General features: G+C 29.6%; 1 protein-coding gene across 1 annotated transcript in view; it reads left to right on the top strand.

Moving 5' to 3' along the window:
• Nucleotides 1–23,727, top strand: part of rsh (Rap GTPase activating protein radish) — a 275,432-nt gene that overhangs the window by 38,963 nt on the left and 212,742 nt on the right. Inside the window, exon 2 of the mRNA XM_089219607.1 lies at nucleotides 18,992–19,143. The gene's annotated coding sequence lies outside the window, so the exon portion shown is untranslated. The remainder of the gene's footprint in view (nucleotides 1–18,991; nucleotides 19,144–23,727) is intronic.

Raw genomic sequence — 23,727 nt, 5'->3', positions numbered from 1 at the left:
AAGTAAACCTCGCAACGGGCGTCAATAATAATATTACAAGTGCACATTGTTCAAACGTCTGAGCTCTCTCATCCGCGGTGTAGCACCACTTATTAATCCTTTCATAAGACTACTCGGGAATAGCTGATCATCGAATCAGTTAGTTTCGTACAAATATTAATTATTCAAATGATGATATACTTTATCCATTGTTACTGAAATATGTATCAGGTAAAGCACTCGGCGTAGTCCTCGAGTATCTGACTCGGTGATATGCTTATTAGGATCACAGTGTCGTCGGTGTTGATGAAAACGATGTTTATGTCCATTCGATTCACACGTTCAATAATAACTCATTAAAGTCAGATCGCGTCATTAGTTTCCCGCTCCAGTGGTAAATGTAATAATGATTATTGTAGAATGTTCAAACCACGTGTCTATAATAATAGGTACTAAAATATATCTATATGCAAATCAGACAATGTGAAAAGTAAAAATATTACATAAGTATAATTATTATTATTTTACACGTATGGTGATCGAATATGGATTATGATAAACGCAGACGCCGATGGATTTTAGTGTAAATCGCAGTATTTCTAAAGTGTATTTTATTATAATAATTATATGTGGCTGCAATAACTGCGCAAACATAGAGGATAATGAACTCGTGTGATAGCGATCATACTTATTTGATTTATGGGTAATACTAAGGGAGAAAAATGTATAGGTATTATAATTTTAAGTTACTGGCTGCAATGAACAGAATAATCCGGTATGTATGTAAAGGTATTATGCGTATAGTCGTTTTATGAATTTACGAGATTATCATCATCACTGTTGGGCAGACGATTGTATAATAAAAATAAATAATGCAATAAATTGGCATTATAATAATATAATGATGATAGTATGGTACTATAGGAGTATTAGCACCTCCGTCGACATGGCTCGCAGTATTATATATCCTTATATGCTCGACGTTCGGTGAAGGAGACTGGTGAGGTAATGGTGATTTAAAATTACTTAAATAGGCAATCCATATATTGATTTTCAATTTAGAGGAAAATCGTGCCATATTTAAAGGTTTATATCCACTATAAAATCATAATTTTACAAATGTTGGTCACTTGACGACTTCTTTTATAAAAAGAGTAGTTAGCTGTATTTAAGTTATTGAAATATTTATTTAAAGTGGTTTATGACGTATTAAATAAATAGCTAAGTTAAAAAATTGCTCTCATTTATTTATCACGGAGGATAAAAGATATAATTATTAATGTTGATACAATTTCATTTTTATAAGGGAATTATAAGCCATGATGTATACATGTAAATGATGATATATGGCATTGATATTCGAGTATATAGGTAAAAAAAATATTGATGCTTGGTCACCACAGGGGTAAATAGGAAATTAATTGCCTTCAAATATTGATGAATACCTAACCGCTTAAATATATGATCTCTAAATGGTAAGTGACTAGTATCGTTACCATAACTATAGTACTTATATAACTATTTGCATACTCATCGTATTACACATTTACACAACAATATTGTATAATATATATATTATCATATGATTAATGATCATCATATCATTTTAGATCGTAGGTTTTAACAATATTCAGAATAGTCATGATATAAGTAATTATTTCTTCTTCTAATGTGAAATCATAAATAATAATGAACTGGATATTTAATTATATCAACTATCAGTTAAAAATGTTTGAATAAAAATAATTTAAAATAAATTTCTAGAATAATATAAAACATTTTTAAATATTGCGCTTACTAGAATTAATTTATTTTGTACTCACAGACTATTTTTATCCTTATAAAATACTAAGAGTAATAATAATACATAAGTCATGTAAAGGTACGAATGCAGTTTTTAAATCAGTCCCTGTACAAGACTACAAAATTTATTATAAAAAAATTTATTTTCACATTTCCATAAAAGTACAATGTTCATCGACTTCGTAAGAACTTAAAATTATTCAATCATTAATTATTATTATTTTTTTAACCTGATGTTTTCAAAATAATATCAAACCATCTCATGACTTATGAAATAATATCGTTGTAAAAATCTGTCTAGAGAGTTAAATATACGGCTTATAAATTCACTTAAGACATACTGAACATTTTAACGATCCAAGTAATGTGACAGTTCGATGAACGTTGCGTGGTGATAATAACTCTGGGGAAGACGGTAAAATACTTTTTACGTTCTAATCGGCCAGGTCCTTTAGTTATTGAATGTTATACCCAAGCGAATTCTTATTGGTTAGTTTTATTTTTGAAGTGGTTAACTTAACTTTACAATTACTGACGTGCTATCGTAGTTTCCCCAAAAATCCTGTATAGTTTCAGAGTTTTAAATAACTTATATTGTTCTTACAAAGACGTGTTTTAAAAAAAAAACTTTTGTTCGCAGGTACCATGAGATTTTCTTTATGGAATGGATTTCATTATTTTATCGTTTATATCTAATCATTATATAGAAACTTATTAGAGATAATATCTTTTTTTACTGTTAAAACATTATAGTTTATAGAACTTTTAAAAATGTTGTAAAGATTAGATGTTTTAATTTTATAAGATGGTTTTTTTTTTCGATGAACTAGAAATTGAATAAAAATAATAATGGTTATATTTTATTATAACTATTTTAAGAGAGAAAAAAAGAAGGTATTTCAAGTTTGATAAATGCGCTTGCTATATAGACGTTATTGCAGTATAATCATTAAATACGGTATATTATTTTTGTAAATACCTAGTCTCACTCAGAATCGTTTTTCAAATACGATGATTTATCATTGCTTTCCAGCGTATATAACAATAATACATCACTAAATTGCACCACGAGTTGGGTGAAGAGAGTTGAGCTATACAATGTGCAATATCCAGCATATTTGTGTATTCTGTTAGTTACCCGTGTCTGTATTTTTACTTGTAGGATGTTCATAGGTAGGTATCACATTAAACTTAATCCAGCATATTTTACAATAACATCTTGAGTAATACAGATTATCCTGTAAGAAGGAACTGATCTTATTTTTTTATTTTTAAATTTAAATTTGAAATACAAACAATATATCATTTTCGTACAGAGTTGTCAAACAAAATAAATTACTTTTGGCTATTAGGCATAAATAATCACGCTGTGATAAGATTAACTGTTTCATATTTTGTTCACATTTCTATATCGTTCGGTGGACGCTATAATATTAAGAATATAATATCTGTGTGGAATATTCGTACGAAATATTTTTATCCATGTATATTTATATTTTAATAAATGTTTTATTGTCGCATAATATAAACATTTTGTTGCTCAAGACTAGAATCACGTTTGTGAGTAAACATAGAAAATTTCATGCGAAAACTAAATAACATTTTCTCGTTCTGCTCGTTAGGAATTATTATAGTCATTCGTTTGGCGTTAGATGTTTATGCTAATTTCAATATTTTCAAAAAATATATTTTTACGTGAAACGAAATAAGAAAAATAACTTTGGTGGATGGTGTCAAACCCTTAGATGACATTCAAATGTCAATGTTCGTTCACTAAACGTCCGAAAAAGTACATATTATGTAATGAAGCACGCATATGAGTTAAATCGTTTTATATCATATTAAATGCCCATTGAATATATTTTGAGTTAGTTGGGAAGCGAATACAAATGTCTATTATTTTCGTTTTAAAAATAACAATTCATTCGAGAAACTATAAATATACATAGTGATTACCAAATATTTTACAGTCATCCTCCTTTTTCAATAATGCAGTTATTCAAAATATGATTTTTTTTTTTTTGATTTTTAAATATACTTTAAGTCCATATCTTCAAATTATACTACCTATTTAAGAAGTATCCTGTGGGAATACAAGCTTACGTTTTTCAAATGAGAACCTGATTTTTTTATTGTAAATTATAAAGAGGATGTTTTATTTATATTTTTGAAAATTCAGTAAAATCAGATTTTTAATAACTGCATTATTCATTTAGAGAATTTAAATCCGTTCACTAATATAACAATATGAATCTAGTCGTTTAAATGTATTATGACTTCTATTCGGTTGAAGAATATTCATAAAATTAATATGTAGGTATATCATATTAATATGTATTATATTATACTTGTATAATATACCTAGGTATACTACAAAGATGCGTATATAGGTGATATACCTACAGCGCCGGTATAGCGTAATTATATTAATTTTGGGGTACCATGTGCGATCACGAATGATTTCCTTAAGTGCTTTTAAAAGTGTTCAGAAACCGAAAATGAATTAATTTTATTACCACAGAAAATAATGTAGTTATTGTCCCGTCTAAAAGCTCTCAATTTTCTTCCCGTATTTCTGAATACCCTTCATGTGCATTATGTCCGCCGACATGCGCGCGTTTATTATTCTATAATTGTGTTTGCCCCAAATGTATTATCGTGTGTATAATGAAGTGAAATAGTTACAGTCGATGAAATTTAGTCTTTCCTAAACATCGTAGAAAAAACATTTTTTTTTATTATTAAAACTTTCTATTTGATATTATAAATTACCTTTTTGTGTCTTTGTTTTAAATTTATTGTTGTTTGTTCGATTGGAATAAATTCATAATTACTACAATACAATATTACTTATTACTTAGCTTATATCCAGATAATAATTGTCGATGTCATGTTCTGTTGTTTGTGTTTAAAAAAATACAATAATGCCCGAACTCTCATATATATTTGGAAATGACTAAATCAATTAATAATAATGGTCAAATAGTTCAAACAAGTCGATTATTCTTATGGCAAAAGGTCTTTAGTGAATTTCTTTTCTACAAAGACTTTATACATTATCTAAATTAAAAGTTTTTATTTTATTGAACTATTCAACTATCTATGAACCTGAAGCTATAATGAAATCCATTTTGTTATTAAGCTAAACGTATTGTTTATATACGGTTATATGGACGAGACTTTCTTTTTAATAACTACTAAATATATTTACAGCAGTGTACGTTCACGACGGTTTTAGACTATTTATTTTTAGTAATACAATGATTGTTTTTTTTCTTCTATTGAATCAAATTATCGGTATTTAGTTATATTTTTTTTAAGTTTATACATAAATTATATGATGTATAGTAAATAATAAACCGAATTTGATAGTGCAAATTGATTATTGATTGTAGGTATTAACTTAACTGCAAATAACAACAAACCGAGTAATTCAAATCAAAATGCATATTAATTATAATTATATGGGATTTTGTTCAATAATTTTAATAAGTAAATAATATCATTCTTTATTAAACAGATAGGACAGGTACATTTTATGATAAAATAATAAATTATAGAAAAAATATCCATAATAACAAATAATTTATAAGAAAAAATATAATTGGACTAAATATCTTATTAAAAATATTTCTTAAAAATAAATTTCACTCGGCCAATAGGTATTGGAACAAAATTAAAATTTGAGAGTCCAGTCCAATGAAAAATAAAAAAAATAATATACTTTTATCAAATATTATAAACCAAATCAATAGGTACTAAAACTATTACTACACTTACTTTTAATAAAGCAATCACATTTTTTATCCAATGTTTAGTTAACCGAGAGCTTCAAATTCAAATATGTATTAATAATAATTATATTGCATTTTGTTCAAACATTACGATAAGTATAAATAATATCAACCATTATTAAACAGATAGGTATCTACCATAAATTGCAATTAATATTTAAATCACTGGGGGTTATAAATTTACTCAAGTTTATGGGATGTAGTTGAAACAAACATTGGAATATACGATACAGCTAGTAGATTAAATTCTATATCATAATATGTATTATGCTATTTTATTTGTTGCTTGTGAAATATTATTTTATTAGAATCGTTTTCTAAATATATGTACACTGTAGGGATACATTTTTTTCAACCATATTAATTTTTGAAATAACTGCAGGCTATCCATTCTAAAATATGAGCATTAACCTTGACGTGAGAAAATCTTATCCAAAAACTCCAGGAAACTTGAAATCCAGCTGCTGAAACATTCTGAAGTTCATCAGCAACGCCAAAGAGTGTAATGGGAAACTCGAAAATTGTGATAAATGTAAAACAAGTTTTTGGTAATGCGCATAATATATAATTTTAGTGAACCTACGGAATAAATTTCCGGCCAGAAAAGTCGATACTAATATTAAAATAACGAGCTTACGAATTTATAATTAAAAAAAAAATCCTCTAGATAATATAAATAATATAACAATTTAACATCGTTATTTATACATTTTTTTTTTTTTTACTTTTCAAACTGACGCTTAAATTGGCGATTGGTAGCTCAATACATTGTTATTATCGTCAGCGAAAAAACCAAATTAACAATATCGTTTGTGAAAATAATATCATACATTGCTTCATAAGTCATAATGCCAGACTCGTGGTTAAAAATATTTGTGAATATACGTTATAATATTCACTAATGAAGTACAAGACGTAACTTATTCTAAAATAAAACATGAACAACATATTTTGTTCTTGAAAAAACGATGATTTATATTTAAATATCATTTAGGTACTTGTTATTCAAAATAATTGTTATGCACAAAAATATGCATCATGTATTCATGTAATACACATTTGGGGAATTTGTAGCAATGAATTTTTTAATCCACACTTACATATTATTAAGAATATAATAATGGTTGTTAATTTGTACGCCTGTTCGTTAATCTTAAATTAAAAATACTACTAAATTACTGTTATTGTATCATTTTGTTAAAACATCATCAATTTCTATAAATAAAAGTTCTGTTGAAGTATGAACTCGTGACTTTTATTATAATTATAAATTAGGTACCTAACAAATAATAACATAATTATAGTTATTGGTAAGTTATTATTTAATTCAAACTAAGTTATCGTGATTGTATTCTAAAAAAAAACAACAAAATTTCCAAAGCTTTTATAAATGTTCATAATATTATAATGTTTCCATCTGTAAGTCGTTTAAGTAGGTACTAAATAATACACAATATAATATGTCTAAATCGGAGCATTGAATGTTTAATTTAATTTTAACAGATTAATTTTTGAGATATTTGTATTTTACAAAATTAAAATTACCTACTGTAATATTATAATTTGTCTATAAAAATTTTTATGTGAGTTGTGTTATATAACTCAGGCATAATTATTTTTGAAATTTTTTGTTTACATTTCGTGAAATATAAGGCAACAGTGAAATATGAAATAGAGCAATGTATCATTTGTGTACAGGAACTGATTGCGTATGATATAAAACATGTTCAAACAGTATAGAACACATCAATATTTTATAACTTCCGTTACTTTGATACGCAAAAAACAAACTATACTATTGTAAACAAGGGAAATTTGTATACTTGCGTTCGTTTGATGTCGGGTCCGATAATCATTATAGGAAATATTAAAATAAATACAACTTTAAAATACAGTAAACCTCGGTATATTAGTGCACACTGTTTACCAGTCAATTAAACAAATTCATTGAGTAGGTTCGCTATAAATTATAACTTATAAAATATATTTTTATATACGTTCATCACTTTATGTATAAATATATTATATTTTTTTTGGAAACGATTTGAGAATAGAGTCAAACGGTTTTTACAATTGCCCACGTTGAAACGGGAATAAATATTTCAAAAATGAGGTAACCGTGTGAATGGACCTGACTTTAAGTTTAGTATGAATATTGAAAACGAAATTCGGATTTAGTAATCGTAGTTTTAATCGTGAAATAAAAATTCAATGGCCTTAATTATTATGTCCAGTGGTTTATTTATAAAAAAAAAAAACATTTTAAATATTGATAAGATGGATATAAGATGGTATCATATGACAGATAAAAATTATGCAAAAAAACCCGAAACCAAAAATTACACGCTCAATAATATAATTCAATTTAAGTATAATAGTGTATACCAATAAATTATTATTATTAATACATACTTTAGTTTATTTGCTATATTGTATTGTTGTTAAAAATAACTATTTTTGATTCATTTATTCTGTTGCAAAAGTATTATTTTAACCAATATAAAAAAGGAACAATCTTTGAATTATGAAACAAAAACTAACTCAGTGATTAAAAACTTTATTTAGTTATCTCACCTTTACTGCACTGATAACACTAGATATCGTAAATATTAATTCCCTCTATTACAATGTCACCAAGATTTTGACGAACCTCCATCTTGAGAACAACTGAGTTATATCACGTGATACCTAATTCATCTTTAGATTGTCTGTAAAAAGTAAATTCAAAACATGATTATAATTTATAACATTATTAATCAAATAACAGTCTTTATTTCGTAAAAATATTTTTGATTTCATTAATTGTCAGTATTTAATATAAATGTAGTATATTTAGATCAGAAAAATAAAAGCCGATATAATTTTCACAAGATTGTGACTAACACAAACATACTTCCATAAAAGAATATAATATACTATTTTTCAATAAATTAGTATTATTTTTTTATGTCGGTGGACGCTGCTGACCTCGGGCACTATCTTTTAGGAAATTGATTAAATTCATAATCATATAACATCCATCTCAAGAGATTATGACTAACGCAATTATATTTAAGTATAGTACATTTTGCTATATTTCTTTAAGAATGCATTGATAAGAATGTAAGATGTCTGTTTAACGTTTTACCAAAAAACTAGATCTTATTATAAATAAAATAATATAAAAAAATTTGATTGTGAAAACTACTTAGTAGAGACTACTACTATATTTTTAATAATCATTGTATTATACATACCTAATGTATTACTGTATCCAAGACACCGTAATTTTATTATTATAAATTCGAAATACCTATTTATGATGACAAAATTAGATTATTAATAAAATTAAAGATTAGTCAACAATTTATTTAACATCACAAAATTATTAAACATAATGATATATAGTTATGTGTACAATAAAATACAGTCATTAATTAATAATTTTTGTTTGGTACCTATTAAAAGTAAAAATAATTAATTATCTTTGTTTGAATACTGTTTAATTTTAAAAAATAATTTTAATTTTAATGATTTATATTTTAGATAACATAAATATAATTAAATAAATTACGAGAAACTACTATCGATCTAAAAAGGCCTTTCTAAGGTCTACCAAAAGCCGATAATATCATTATTTATTAAACATTGAAACTTTGTAATAGGGCCGATGTCCACCGCTGTCAAAAACTAAGCCGTATTCATATTTGTTCTCGTGTTTTTTTTTAAATTTATTTTTTTAAATGGATGTATATTTTTAAATGTTGTACCTGTATATATAAACCTTTTTAAAAGAATCTTTTACAAGACTGGTGGTATACCACTGAAAATTGAAATGTTTGGGCTAGGGCTTAAGTTAAAAGCTTTTTTATGTTAATTTATTACTTTATAATAATAAAATCATAAATAATTTCCCGAGTATCGGGACAGTTCGAGTGCCCTGTATCAATTACTGTCCATCCTGTGTCTTTTCTTTCGGTTACCACGGGGTGGTCAGATTAGATTAGTTAAACTGGATCAGTGGTTCTTAATGTGGGTGATACTATCCCTTAGGGGGCATTTCAGTTAGTCAGAGCTTTGGTAGATTTTGGTGGTGAACTCTCAAATATAGATTAATGGAAAAAATAAAAAAAAACACCAGTGACACATATTATTGTACGTGAAATAGACTGCGTATGACCAGAGGTTATGTTGGTATATATTTTTTTTTTTTGATTTTTAAACATTAATTAAATACGAAACATCCATGGTTAGGTTAGGGTGTTTTTGTCTCCATTGGAAATTTTCACGGATATCATCATTAAGTTTAAAATACTAGATTTGGATATTGGATTCACAATACTACCGTCCTTAATTGTAATTTTTTATTACGTATTCAGAACTAGCAAGCCAAACCAATCGGAGACGCATCTTTAGATATTTTCAATTTCGTATTTGAGATATTATCGTTGCTCAGCATTTGTGACAATTTTACGCAGCACGATTTTAGTGTATGGTATATATACTAAGCCTAACACAGTGGATACTTAAGCCTGTGGCTATATTAACACGACGGCTGCACACAGTAAAAAGTGGTCAGGCCATGGCCTGTGACAATCAATCTTAGGACCCGCGTTGCCACTGGTTGCTCCCATATACAAAAAATAAAATTATAACCACGCATGTTTATAGCAGGTGCAAGTGATCTAAAAAGATTACTTGTTTTCAAAATATTTTATTTGGATGGAAAATAAATAAAATATTTAATGGGCACACTTTTTTATGCAGTTGATCTACACTCGTTTGTAAATGGTAGAAACTCAATTTAAAAAGAGTATAATAATTCAAGATTACCTACTGGAAGCACCAACCAATCAAATGAAATTCATGCAGAAATGCAAAAAATAATGAATACGATAGTAGTAATAATAATAATAATAATAATAATTATTATTATTATAGTTGAATTGTATAAAGTAATCATAAATAATATTCTCTCAGGTCACGAGTAACGCTGAATGAGAAAAAAATATAATACCTACTAAATGAAACTAGAGAAACCGATCACAAAGACTAGCAACGCGGAATATGCTTTATTGTTAAGTAATAAGAAAAAAAAATTTGATACGCCGTGGTACACGACCATTTTACTATACATCGTTGTATTATTACTTAAATTATAATATTTTAATGTCGAGAAAAAATATTATTAAAATATCGCTACAGCTGCGACCGAGATCATTACAGAACAATGATGCGATATTATTACAATAATTTGTTCGGTTTCATTCGCATTTCTCGATAAGTATTGATTTAATTATAATTTATAACTCAACTAAAAACATAAATATTTTTTTATCTTCTGGTTTGTGAACGTTTCTTATATTGTATTTTCTATAGATGAGATGTTCAAGATAATAAATCAATTGCCGAACTATTTTGTTATCCATTTTACCTCGCAATGGTCCAATATATTATCTATGTTCGTTTTTATGATTTCGTGTCAACAACTATCGTAATAGAAAATATATTAATATATACATTCAATTATTGATCGATTACGTTAACCAATAACTATTTTATACATCGAGTCTTCCAGAGACGAGTATTATAGATAATTTATAGCACAATTTGCACTGACCCATCAGCCGTTTATTGATATAAATACTTTTTCTATTGCAGTATTTAACACTAAAAATTGTATTTTGACCAGTCAAACGATTTGTACAAGCAGTATAATAATTTTATACTAATACGAGTATATTATATTATAAAACTATATATAAATATATAATCTGCAGTTGCAGAAGTTGTAATATGCAGATATGTTTGCCAACTAAATCATGATAATAGCAAAACAATAGTTGTGATCGGTGCACAAATTATATTATGACACAATTATTGTGTTTCGTTGTACGATTAAAATTACCTTTGGTTGACTAATAATAATTTAGTAGTGCTATTGGAATAACAATTTACTAACAATAATGTTCAGATGGTGGAGCAGTTCAACAAAATGTAGCCCACTCTTTATATATTACTGAACTCTAAATACTCATTGGGGTTGCCAGGGTGTACAAAATTATAGGTGAAAAATAAAACAAATAATATGAATAATTATTTTAGAATTCAAATTCATATATTATGGTAGTACATAGGTATACCTTGACATTAAATACCTATATGCTAAAAATATTTAGAAAAATTAAAAATTAAAAATATGGAAACTTATTGAGGCATTTATAACGCCTCCTCTCCACCAATCACTTTGCACCACTTCTTACGTGTCGTTCTGTTTATATTTACGAGGTCTCGGAGACTAAACCTCGATGTGTGATATTTTATTACTAGGGATCAGGGTTAACTTATGTGAAGCAAAGTACTCGATGTATACATACTATATATATATATATATATATATATATATATATATATATATATTATTAATTATTACTATAACTACAATATCAAACTTATAGTCTATCGAATATCAAATATTAGTACTTATAAATTATAATTGAGGGTTACCGATCGGGCCGTGGTGTGTCGTGGGTGCCGATATCCAGTGTGGGTTAAGCCGGTCGTCCGCGGGTCCTCTTAGGGTTGTTATCAGCCCTAGACACCTTCACCATCAACTCTTGACACTCAACTGTCCATTGTCACCACCAGGAATCTCGGTCGGTCATTAACTCGACGCTTGCTAAACTCTAGTCAGTATAATATTATATTGCACATGTCCTCAACTATATTTGCACATTGCTAACACTCAGCATATTAGCCGTGCCCAGCGTAGGGAGTAATGTACAATGTCGATGATGAAAATCGTTACACATTATTTAAAAAAATAAGTTATGTCATGATCAATTTTTATAGCTCTTGTGACTCACTGGTAGATGGTATAGTTAAAAATCAGTGATAAAAAAATAAATATTTTCGACGATTTTTCTTACGAAAATGCATAGAAATATGTATACCATAATATATGTGTGATGGCCGTTAATATATTTGTGTGAGACTCAGCTAAACGACTCGCTTAATGGGTTTATAAGTAATAATTTGTTTGTGTACTTAAGCCGAGCCGTTTAATTTATTTTCTTGCAAATAAAACAATTATTATCTTGTGCCATTTGTCAAGTAAATTGCGTCCCACAGTGGTGTTTAAATGTGTGCCTTATAATAGTAGTGGTAGTGTGTTTAAGTTTCCTTAACCTCTACAGCAATAACTAAAGTCTACTTAATTAAATACAATCCGAGTATTATAAAACTAGCTGACTCAAATAATGTCGGCAATATACTTGCACTGATCATATTTTATTTTGTGGTACTGCATGAACTATCATAAATAAGGTGATTTATTATTATTGTGTTATATAATTATGATGGAGGTAATGTTTTAACACAATAAAAAAAAATTTTTTTTTCTTATTTTACCCAGATTTTATTAAGTTATTTCCTACGTGATCATATTATAATATCATATAATCGACATGACCTAACCTTAATATTGTATATAAATTGATTTTTTCTCTGAACTAAAAGAGTAATTCTCAGGGTTAGGTTCAATATTTTCCATTTTCCATTTATATTTAACTATTTAAATTATTATTATTGCAAATAAATGGTGAATTCGGGATCATAGTATTGATCACAATTTGTTTTATAATGTTAATTATTAAATTCAGTTATTTTCATTTTTCACCTCGGATAATAACAAAAAATATGTTCAGCTTACATAATCGATATAGTGTGTAATGTTTGTACGTATTATTTTATAAATTGTGTAATAATTACATTTAAACATTGTATTACTCCACATCCAAATTTAAAATATTTAGTTATTTACATCGTTTTTTTTAGCAATATATATCTATTTAGTTTTAAATGAAATAGAATAGAACACGACAATAAACCAAATGTCGTCAAATTCAGTTTACCACAGTTGGTAATACATGATCAATGATCAGACGCAGATAATGTTTCACGTGCATGGTGCATAATATATCAATATACTTACCTTAAATTTTCCTTTTTACGATTGGTTCTAATATAGGTACTACACGTATTCGCTAAACAATACCAATAATGAATCAATCATTCTACAAATTTTAAGTAGGTATATATATACATATTATGGTATAATTAACGTTGTAATTGTATTTAGTGTGGTTGTATTGAGAACAAATCGCGGTCTAAGCTAACGATCAGAAGACGGTATGAATAGGTATAGCCATGATAATCCATATGATGCGCAGCTGTGGGAAAGTAATAAAAAAAAATATTCAAAAGTGCACTCAAGTTACTGTAGAAAAGTCAGTTATTGATATATTCGTTTATATTCGTTATAACTGAGTATATATATATATTCGTGTTATAGGTCACGGTGGCGGGTTGTATAATAGTAGGAGTGTGTGAGAGGGATGGTATGAAACGGAAACGGTCGAATGAAACGACACATTTTGAAAACGGTTTCCTATCCCGCGGGAGCTATACTATTAAATATATTTTATATTATTATACCTTTAGACACTTGTAGAGCGTATATATATATATATATATATATATATATATATATATTATTTGTGTTAAGTGTCGTAGTTGACTCCATATAATACTAAAGTAATGTACACACGCGATCGAAAAACGTCTATCGTGTTATTGTTTTACCAACGTCTCATGCGAATCGACCCTATTTCCTTTTACCATGTCGTTATCATTCCCCGGATGAGTTCCACACCTGTTGCCACAACCAATGCCGCCCCACGACAGATTGGCGTAACACAAGTTCAACATGTTGTACACGTTGTACTTTACCTATAATATATGACTACGTATAGTATAATGCACTAGACATAGGTACTCAATTCTACCATTTAATAGAACCAAAGGTTAAATATATTTGACTTCAACCGACGATTGGATGAAAATTAGTTATGTTTTATTTATAAACAATAGGTCAGAAGAGAGTTGATGAGAATTTTGGTGAAGTGAAATTATTTTAATGGCAACTCAATTCAGTAAAAAATAGTTCGGGTCAATTATAAGATGGATGTAACACGGTTCATCCAGGTGTTGTTCATGGTCAAATCGAAGCTGACTGAGAAATCTGCCGTATAGCATATATATATATATATATATATATATATATATATATATAGATACGATATGCACTTAATATATAAATAATATGTCAAATAACTCCTACTTTTGAGTCTTTATACACTATTGTCTATTAACTTTATATATAAACTGTCGTTGCGTGCAGCCTAAACTATGAATAAAAACGCATATAGGTAAATTTACATTTAAAGGTTAAAAAGGTATACATTAAATAACAATTGGAAAATTGTAATATGTTATGATGTATGTTTCTTATAAAGTTATAATACACCTGAATGATAAAAATGTAAATAACTGCAGTTAAAATAGCAATACAATTTTCCATATGGTATAGGTATTACATACCTAACAACTTATTTTCTAACCCGTAAAATACCGACAAAATTGAAGTATTCATTATAGATATGTATGACATACATTATACATATATAGCGCTGAAAATAATTAATTATTATCAATGAAAAATACGTAGATATACTCGTTAAATATAATATAATATGCTTGACTACTCGAGTCGTGTTCATCTTATCGAATCGCATTTTAAGTTTTAGATATGATCATATAGACGGTTTTCTCCTTTTAAGTCCCAACAATATAGCCAATTTAAGTTATGCACCTATAAATATTTAATTTGTGTTTAATAACTCTGATTACCTACTTATTTAAACTTAACTTTCTACGCATACACTAAATTTAAACTAATTTATAATAAATTATGTTAACCGGAATAATTTCCATAGTAAATATTATTATTATTAGTAGTAGTAGTTAGATGTATAGTAGTGATATGATCCAGCTCTTAACAGGTCGCGGTTGCTTTCAAGCCGCCTAGGCTTAATATTATATTATAGAAGTTGCTTACAACTTTGCGTGGGTATAATATAATTGAATTTTGGAGACCCATTGGATGATGCAGAACATACGTTTTTAAGATACGTTCGATGAGTGATACATATGGAACTAGAGAATATAGTTAGCGAAGATGTCACCCCAGAATCTATTGCATCTGTTATGCTGAATAGTGACGTGAATAACTGTTTCATGAGGTGACCATCTTGTGCAAAAGTAGGGAGGGTATTTCTGCAATGGCTATCAGGTCTCCAAAACCTAGACTAGCTTATAATTTATTTTCATATAGTCAAATACGACCTAAATGTGTGAAAAGTAAAGTGTAAAATGTAAATTTCACGTCAAAAACACTTAAGGTAAAATTTGTTTTCTTCAATTCAGTATATCGAGTATTAAAAGGAGTTGAGGTAGTTGCTTCATAAGCGAAAAAAGTGTGTGCACTGTATGCGGTAGAGCACTTCATTAAGCTGATAATGGGAACCAATAAGAAAAAGTAAAACAACAAAAACAAATAAATTAACATGGACAGCCATAATAGAACGTAAATCGTTGATAAACTGACACTAAGGAGCTAAAAACAACCGTTATGATGTGAATTAATGTAATTAAAATGTCTGTAATTTTGTAAACAATGTTGGTCTGGTGAGAAAACAAAGCACTGGCAATCCTATGCCAGGTCGGAAATTCAGAATAAAAAATAAATAAAGTGGTGGTAGTAGTAGTAGTGAAATCGATTTTAGTAGTATTAGCACCTATATTATATAAGTAAAGCGAACTATCGAAATTGAACCAGTAAATCTACCAAAGGGTCGAATCGATTGTAATCTCTGTCTCTCACAGCACAATCTATGATTTACGAGCATAATATTTGCCTACCATTTCCCTAAAATATTTATTTTTGTTATTTTTGGTTTAAAAATGAACACATAACGTGTTTCAAGTTAAAACCACGCATATAATGTTGTATAATAAATAATAAGCCACGCACTACCTATACATGATTATATGTTTATTTTATATGCACTTTATTTAAAATTGAATATTAAATATCAAACCACAACGAGAATACCCACTAAATTTATTCGCCTAAATGGTTATACTTAAGTGCATGTATTACTATACATACCTCTTATTCAGAAGTCAATAGTTATAGCAGTTATGGCCGGCGGCATCGCGCTTGAGTATCTGCAGTACTTTGTGTTTTCGAAAAGGGTTGTGCGGAACCGTTGAAACAATCGACGTGTCTTCTAATGCTCGTTAGATGGAGCGGAGTGGCGGGAAACGGGAGCTCACGCGAAGTTTGCTTCCGGAGATTGTACCGCGTTTCGGCGAAAAACGTTATTAAACCTCCAGGCGCGTGCACTGTTTTCGATGCTCAGTAAATATAATAATACTATACATATTATTATGCGCACACAAGGATAATGTATGCGCTCCAGGACAAAATTAAATAATGTAGTGACTAGTTGTTGCTACAACGCTTTGTATTTATTTATGATAAACAAGTAAAAAAAAAAAAAAAACCATAAAACATTAATAATGAGTATACGTTTTTTATCTTAAACACTAATAAATAAAGAGTAATACAAACTTATAATAAGATCCACAATAACCATAATACTTTACAGAAATCAAATAATACGCGATAAATATTTTGCTTAAATAATATCATGTGGCATAGCACTATAACAGGTTGGCATATGCAGTAGGTACGTTAGGTATTGTTTTCTATATTATAGTGAATGGATATACGTTTGTTAAGAGTATGCCACATCCGCATGTGTTGTCTCTGTCTTACAAACATACAACATTGTGAATTTCGGGTTCACAATAATCTATTTTATTCTGTCATTTTTACAACTAGAGTGGATTGGTCTTATATAAAATTCAAAAGTAAGCTTATTATATAGAGCCCCTTAGAGACTTTTATTGATATTTTTATTAAGAAGCGAATTATGGACATTTTTAAGCTGTACATTTTAAATGATCATGTAACTTACTTAAAAATAATAATATCAATAAAATCTACAGAAATGTATTAGATAATAAGCTTAGGTACCTTCAAATTTCATCATCGATCAATTAACTCTTATTTAAAAAATAACAGAGTAAAATGTATTATTCTTTACGTAAAATTTACTATGTTGTATACGTTTATAATATGGAAAACATGTGGATGTGGCGAAATCATAAGTTTCTGAATGTTATAAAAAATACGACCGTTAATTACCACACTAAAATATTTAAAATATATAATAAATAATCTATACGCAAGCGATATGAAGTTATAAAATTCACAGATATTTATTTGTGCAACAAAATATAGAATCCGAGGGTGTGGTCACATTTTGGCCAAAGTATGTTGTTTTTCAAATAATAATATACTGTTACATTATTTCCAAAGAACTCTACGACAGCTTCACTATTGTATCTGTAATACTAAAACAAGTACTGAGTGACATCAAATTATGGCTAATTAATAATGCAAACTTTAATAGCTGTTAATTGATTATTGTTGTATGCGGAATGCTAGCGATCTAGATGATGTGGTTTTTAAATAAATAGTAAGTTGAAGTTAATTTGAACAATTAACTAATTTTCAATTTAAACAAAAATTATAAAAGTGTACAAGTCATGAGTGCCGGAAGATGTTTATGTGTCAATTACCATGAAACATCATAGCATGTTGTATTCCCGACTTCCTTATAAGCAGTGTTTCCATTACATTGTTCTGGACCAGAACTTGAGGTGCTCGTGTACAAAAGAATTTATCGTTTTATTAATGTAGTCGTAGAAAATAATACGTTATTTTCGTCAAATTGTGCATAGCTGAGTTTACTATATTGAATAGTAGGTACTTAATATCGTTAAGGATAAAATAACTATAATGGCCAAGACATTTAAGAAGCCTGCCTCTGGTTTTACAGATTTCTCAGATTCATAGAATTATGAAAAGTCTATGTTGTTTTGGCTATAGTTGAGGTGTTTATTATAATTATACTACTGTATGGTTCTTTATAATTCGTAGGTACATGACATGTGATGTAGTTTAGCGATGGACACAAAATATAATGTAATATTTTTATTATGCTAGTATTAAATTTAGGACTTCGTAGACAATTTCACTACGCAAATCCCCTAAACACTTTATTATACTATTACTATATTTTATATTGTTGTTTCTTTTTCTGAAACATTTGTCTATAAATTTGTAAAATATGTTTTAATTATATGCTACTATTCTAGTGATATTAGGCTATTCATCTGCTTCATAATTAGTTTTTTTATAGTTGTAATAATATATACATAGGTATATAGGTATATAGTATATAGGTCAATAAATAGGTCATAAGGCAATAAATATTAAACTATTATTATGATAGTAGTGTCTATTATGTATAGTCTTTAAGAAACGATATTTAATACTATAATTTACTTTCATATAATAATAACATATAATAATATTAAACTAATGGATGAAATAATTTCAGCATATATGAACACTTTAAAGATATCTTGGATATTCTGCGGTATGAGAGGAGCTTTGAAAATTTCAAACCCTGGTCCAAGTTTTGAAGATATGTCACTGCAGCTATTCATTGATATTATACGCATTTCTACACAATTCAAACAACAGTGCCAAGTAAATAAAAATATTAGAGAATAAGACTAAAAATGTGAATAATAATGTGTGTATAAATAATTCACAACCTGTTGTAAGAATAAATATCGATATATTTTGTGAGATCGATCTCTATATAGGCACAACCATCATTCACAAAGTTTTGTGGTGTATATATTATGTGAATATATATATATCAATATATTTGTAAACTGTAAACCATAATATTTAAATTAATTAATAATAATATATAATATATAAAAGTAAATATTGTATAGAATTATACAATGGGTTTAATATTATTCATTTCCTACTAATTATTATTTGTATCAACAATTCTGAACGTTTTCCGAACAAATCTGAAATTTCACGCACGTATTTGCACGTTAGCAGTATCTGTAATATGCATTTTTTTGCGCTTTTTCTGATAACATTTTTATTATAAAAAAATAAAATCGTTGTTCGTATAACACGAACCAGATAGCCATTTCAACAGATATATTGCTTCAGTACATTTTTCGAGCAAAATACCGTATAGTCCTATTACCTACAACTTTTTTTTTTTTGATACACCGGTGTTAATTTCGTTTTTATCTCGTTTTCCATTTTGCAATCGCATAATTTGGACATCAGGCGGGTGTCTAATATTATTATATTATTATATGCCCATACTATAGATGCGCCTTATCCTTTTAAACTTAATTTCATTTCCAAATAGCTTTTCGATTTATTTTTACGTGAATCAGGTTCAAACGAGAACTATAGGTATTCGCTGCATGCTGTGACGCACTATAGTTAGTTCTTCGATTAGTATTCGTATAATTATAATATTATACGATCAAAACTAGTTAATGCTCTGTCCAATATAGGTATTAATTCTCATTTAATATAACATTAATTATAATATATATATATTTATTATTTTTTAATAAACAGTAATCTGGATCTCGAGTGAAACCCATTGCGAAAGCTCATTTATTCCAACGATATTTTATTCTTTGAATTTTATTTTATTTTATTTTTCAACAATCTTTAGTTCTGTGTTTATTCGTCGTACCACAGCGCGTTTAATAGTTTGAGAAAATCAAATTTCCTGATTATACGTGTATAGATTAATGCAGCAGTAATGGTGGTGAAATCGATTACTAGCTTAATTTGTAATCTCGACTTGTTTCGATAACACTGCAGATTATTATCAGATCATAAACCATATCGTTGACATCACAAGGGAATGATTTATCTTCTTCGTCGTTGCACATTAAGTCCTCAGAAGCACCTCAAACATTTTCAATGAAAACAATATTATCGTTTTTGAAATTAATAATCACGATAAAATAATGTCACAAAGCAAACAACTAATATAATACGTCTTCATAATTCGTCAGTCACCGAATACATGGATTGTAGTATATAATATTGTTGTTGAGTGGTTAGACAATGCAGTAGTTATATATATATATATATTATATATAGTGCTTAAATGTACAATTATTAATAAATAGTTTATTAGATGAATCGAATTATTTTAAACGATTTTTGAATAATTATATAGGTAATGGGTGACGAGTTTTTTTTTTATATATATATATATAGTCACGCGCAGGCAGTCCGATAGTGCGCACGCATTTATACGTCGCTCCCGGAATATGTCCAGCTCTAAAACTTCTACTGAACAGAAAATTCTATTTTTCATCTCATTCAACGAAATACCTGACACTCTTGTTACAAACTTGTTAGCTGATCAACTCACGAGATAAATACTTCTCCAAATCAAGTAACATCGTCAAATATTTAAATTATTTATAAATTAATCTAAATACAATACATCCCACTACTGCGAAACATACCTTGTCAAACACAAACCGGCCACAGGCACCGTCGCGCGCGGTGACCTTTGGACTCCGATAACATTGGCGATATGGCCTCCAGAACCGTATCCCCGATTAAAATTGTCAATAACCAAATAATTAAAAATAATGATGACAGAAAGAAAAAAAAACGTAACTTATCGACATCATCCACTCCACCGCAATCTCCATCCTATACAGCCGCCATTAAGAAAGCTAAATCGTTCGTCACGCCAAACAGGTATAGCGTTCTATCTGTAGACGAGTCTACTATCGAACACCTCGACGTCATATCTGATAATCAAAACGAGGAGCAACTGAATACCACTAACAATACACCGAAAACAATTTTGCCTCCACCCATTTTCATTAAAGGGGTACTTAACTACATGGGGTTGCTAAACCAATTTAAACACACTATCGGTCCAAACACCTTCTCGTGCAAATCGACATCAACTCATCTAAAAGTCCAAACTGATACCCCAGACAATTACAGAAAAATCATTCACTTATTGAAAGAAATCAATGCACAGTACCACACATACCAGCTCCAATCCGACAAACCTCTAAGAGCAGTCATAAGGAACCTACATCCATCAACTCCAGAATCTGATATAACAACAGCTCTAGAAGAAATAGGTTTCACGGTGAGAAATGTCACCAATGTTAAACACCACCAAACCAAAACCTCGTTGCCCATGTTCTTTATTGACATAGACCCTAATGGAGAAAACGTTACCGATATCTTCTCTATTACTTCTATTTTGCATACAAAAGTAAAAATAGAAGAGCCCCATAAAAAACGTCAGATACCACAATGCCAAAACTGTCAAAGCTATGGACACACACGCTCATACTGCGCTTACCCACCCATATGTGTCAAATGTGGAGAAAACCACCTTTCATCATCGTGCACAAAATCTCCAGATCTACCTGCAAAATGCGGCCTCTGTCAAGGTGCGCATCCAGCCAACTACAAGGGATGCACAATATATCAAACAATTTCCCGGAAACACAACAACAACACTTCAAGCAAGAAAGCCCAGCAGCCACCGCCTCATAATCTCAATTTCAACATCAACACCAATCCTGAGTATCAACAGCAACAACCAGGCTCCGAAAACACACCCAGGTCACGTACGTATGCTAATGTAACTGAGGGTCACCAGTCCACAAACTCTAATACCTCCACAAACAACAACGAATCCTCACTTCTAAAATTCCTTGATGAGTTCAAATCTATAATAAACCCTCTTATCTCTCTCCTCACCACCGTCCTCTCAAATCTCATTAACACCAAAAATGTCAAATAATAACGCAACATCTCACTCTCTCCTCATCCTAAATTGGAACGCTAATGGTCTAGCAAAACACAAAGACGAACTCTTAGCCTTACTACAAAATAACAGAATCGACATCGCACTCATATCAGAAACTCACTTCACCAATTCAACACACTTCTACCTTCCTGGGTTCCAAGTCTTCAAAACCAACCACCCTGATGGCACCGCACACGCGGGAGCCGCCATCATAGTAAAATCTCCCCTACTATTCTATCCTCTCCCGCAATTCCAAACGGACCACATTCAAGCCAGTGGCATACAAATAACACTTAACAACACCCCTCTAAATATATTCGCAGTATATAGTCCACCACGCCACACAATAACCTTAAATCAATTCAACGACTTCTTCCTTACTCTTGGTCATAAATTTATAATAGGAGGCGATCTAAATGCTAAAAATATACAATGGGGCTGTCGCGTAAACAATCCCCGTGGTAACCTACTTGAACTCGCAACACAAAATCGTAACTACAAAGTACACTCTCCCCCATCCCCGACATACTGGCCCACTTCACCCAGAAAAAGGCCAGACATTTTGGACATATTTATATCTAAAATTCCCAATAGTTTCCACAGCCTAACAACTAATCTCAACGACCTCTATTCTGACCATTCAGCCATCCTCCTAACAATTGACTCTGCCCCTCTTGCTATACCAAAACAACCAAGCCTCATCCTAGGCCAAATGGACTGGGCAAAATTCAAATCATCCCTTGATAATCAATGTAACCTCAAAATCACTTTAAAATCTCCAAACGATATCGATGAAGCCGTACACCTCCTAACCAAGTCTATACAAGAAGCTGCTTGGTCCTCCTCCTCCCCAATGCCAATTAAAAACACCTCCATAAATCTTCCCCTACATATAAGAATACTAATCTCAGACAAACGGAGAGCGCGTGCAACTTGGCAAAGAACCAAATATCCCTCGGACAAACGCAAACTCAACAATTTAACAAATAAACTTAAAAGACTCCTAGCCTCTATTAGATCAGATAATTTCACCAAACGTCTCGTCTCCCTCTCGGCTACTGACAACTCGCTTTGGCAAACAACAAGGAAAATCCTTCGAACAAAACAATCTGTTCCTCCACTAAAAAAATCCGATGGTACTTGGGCTGTCACTGACCTAGATAAAGCCAATATATTTCGACATCATCTCTACTCTACCTTCCAACCCCACAACAATATTCTCACTCCTTCTCAAATCGAAAAAGTGAACCATTCTCTCTCTCACCCTCTTCCCATGACTCTCCCACCTAAACATATTCGACCTAGCGACGTTGAATATGCGATAAAAAACTCCCCTCGTCACAAAAGCCCAGGCTACGACCTAATCACAGCTGAGGTAGCTACACAACTCCCCAAAAAAACCTTACTTCTCTTAACACACATTTTCAACTCTATACTTA

The sequence above is a fragment of the Diuraphis noxia genome, unplaced genomic scaffold (genome assembly GCF_037042655.1).
Source record: "Diuraphis noxia isolate RWA-SAM2 unplaced genomic scaffold, SU_Dnox_SAM2 contig0002, whole genome shotgun sequence".
Classification (NCBI taxonomy): Eukaryota; Metazoa; Arthropoda; class Insecta; order Hemiptera; family Aphididae; genus Diuraphis; species Diuraphis noxia.
The sequence above is the reverse complement of the archived record's forward strand: the minus strand, read 5'-3'. Positions and strand labels throughout refer to the sequence as shown.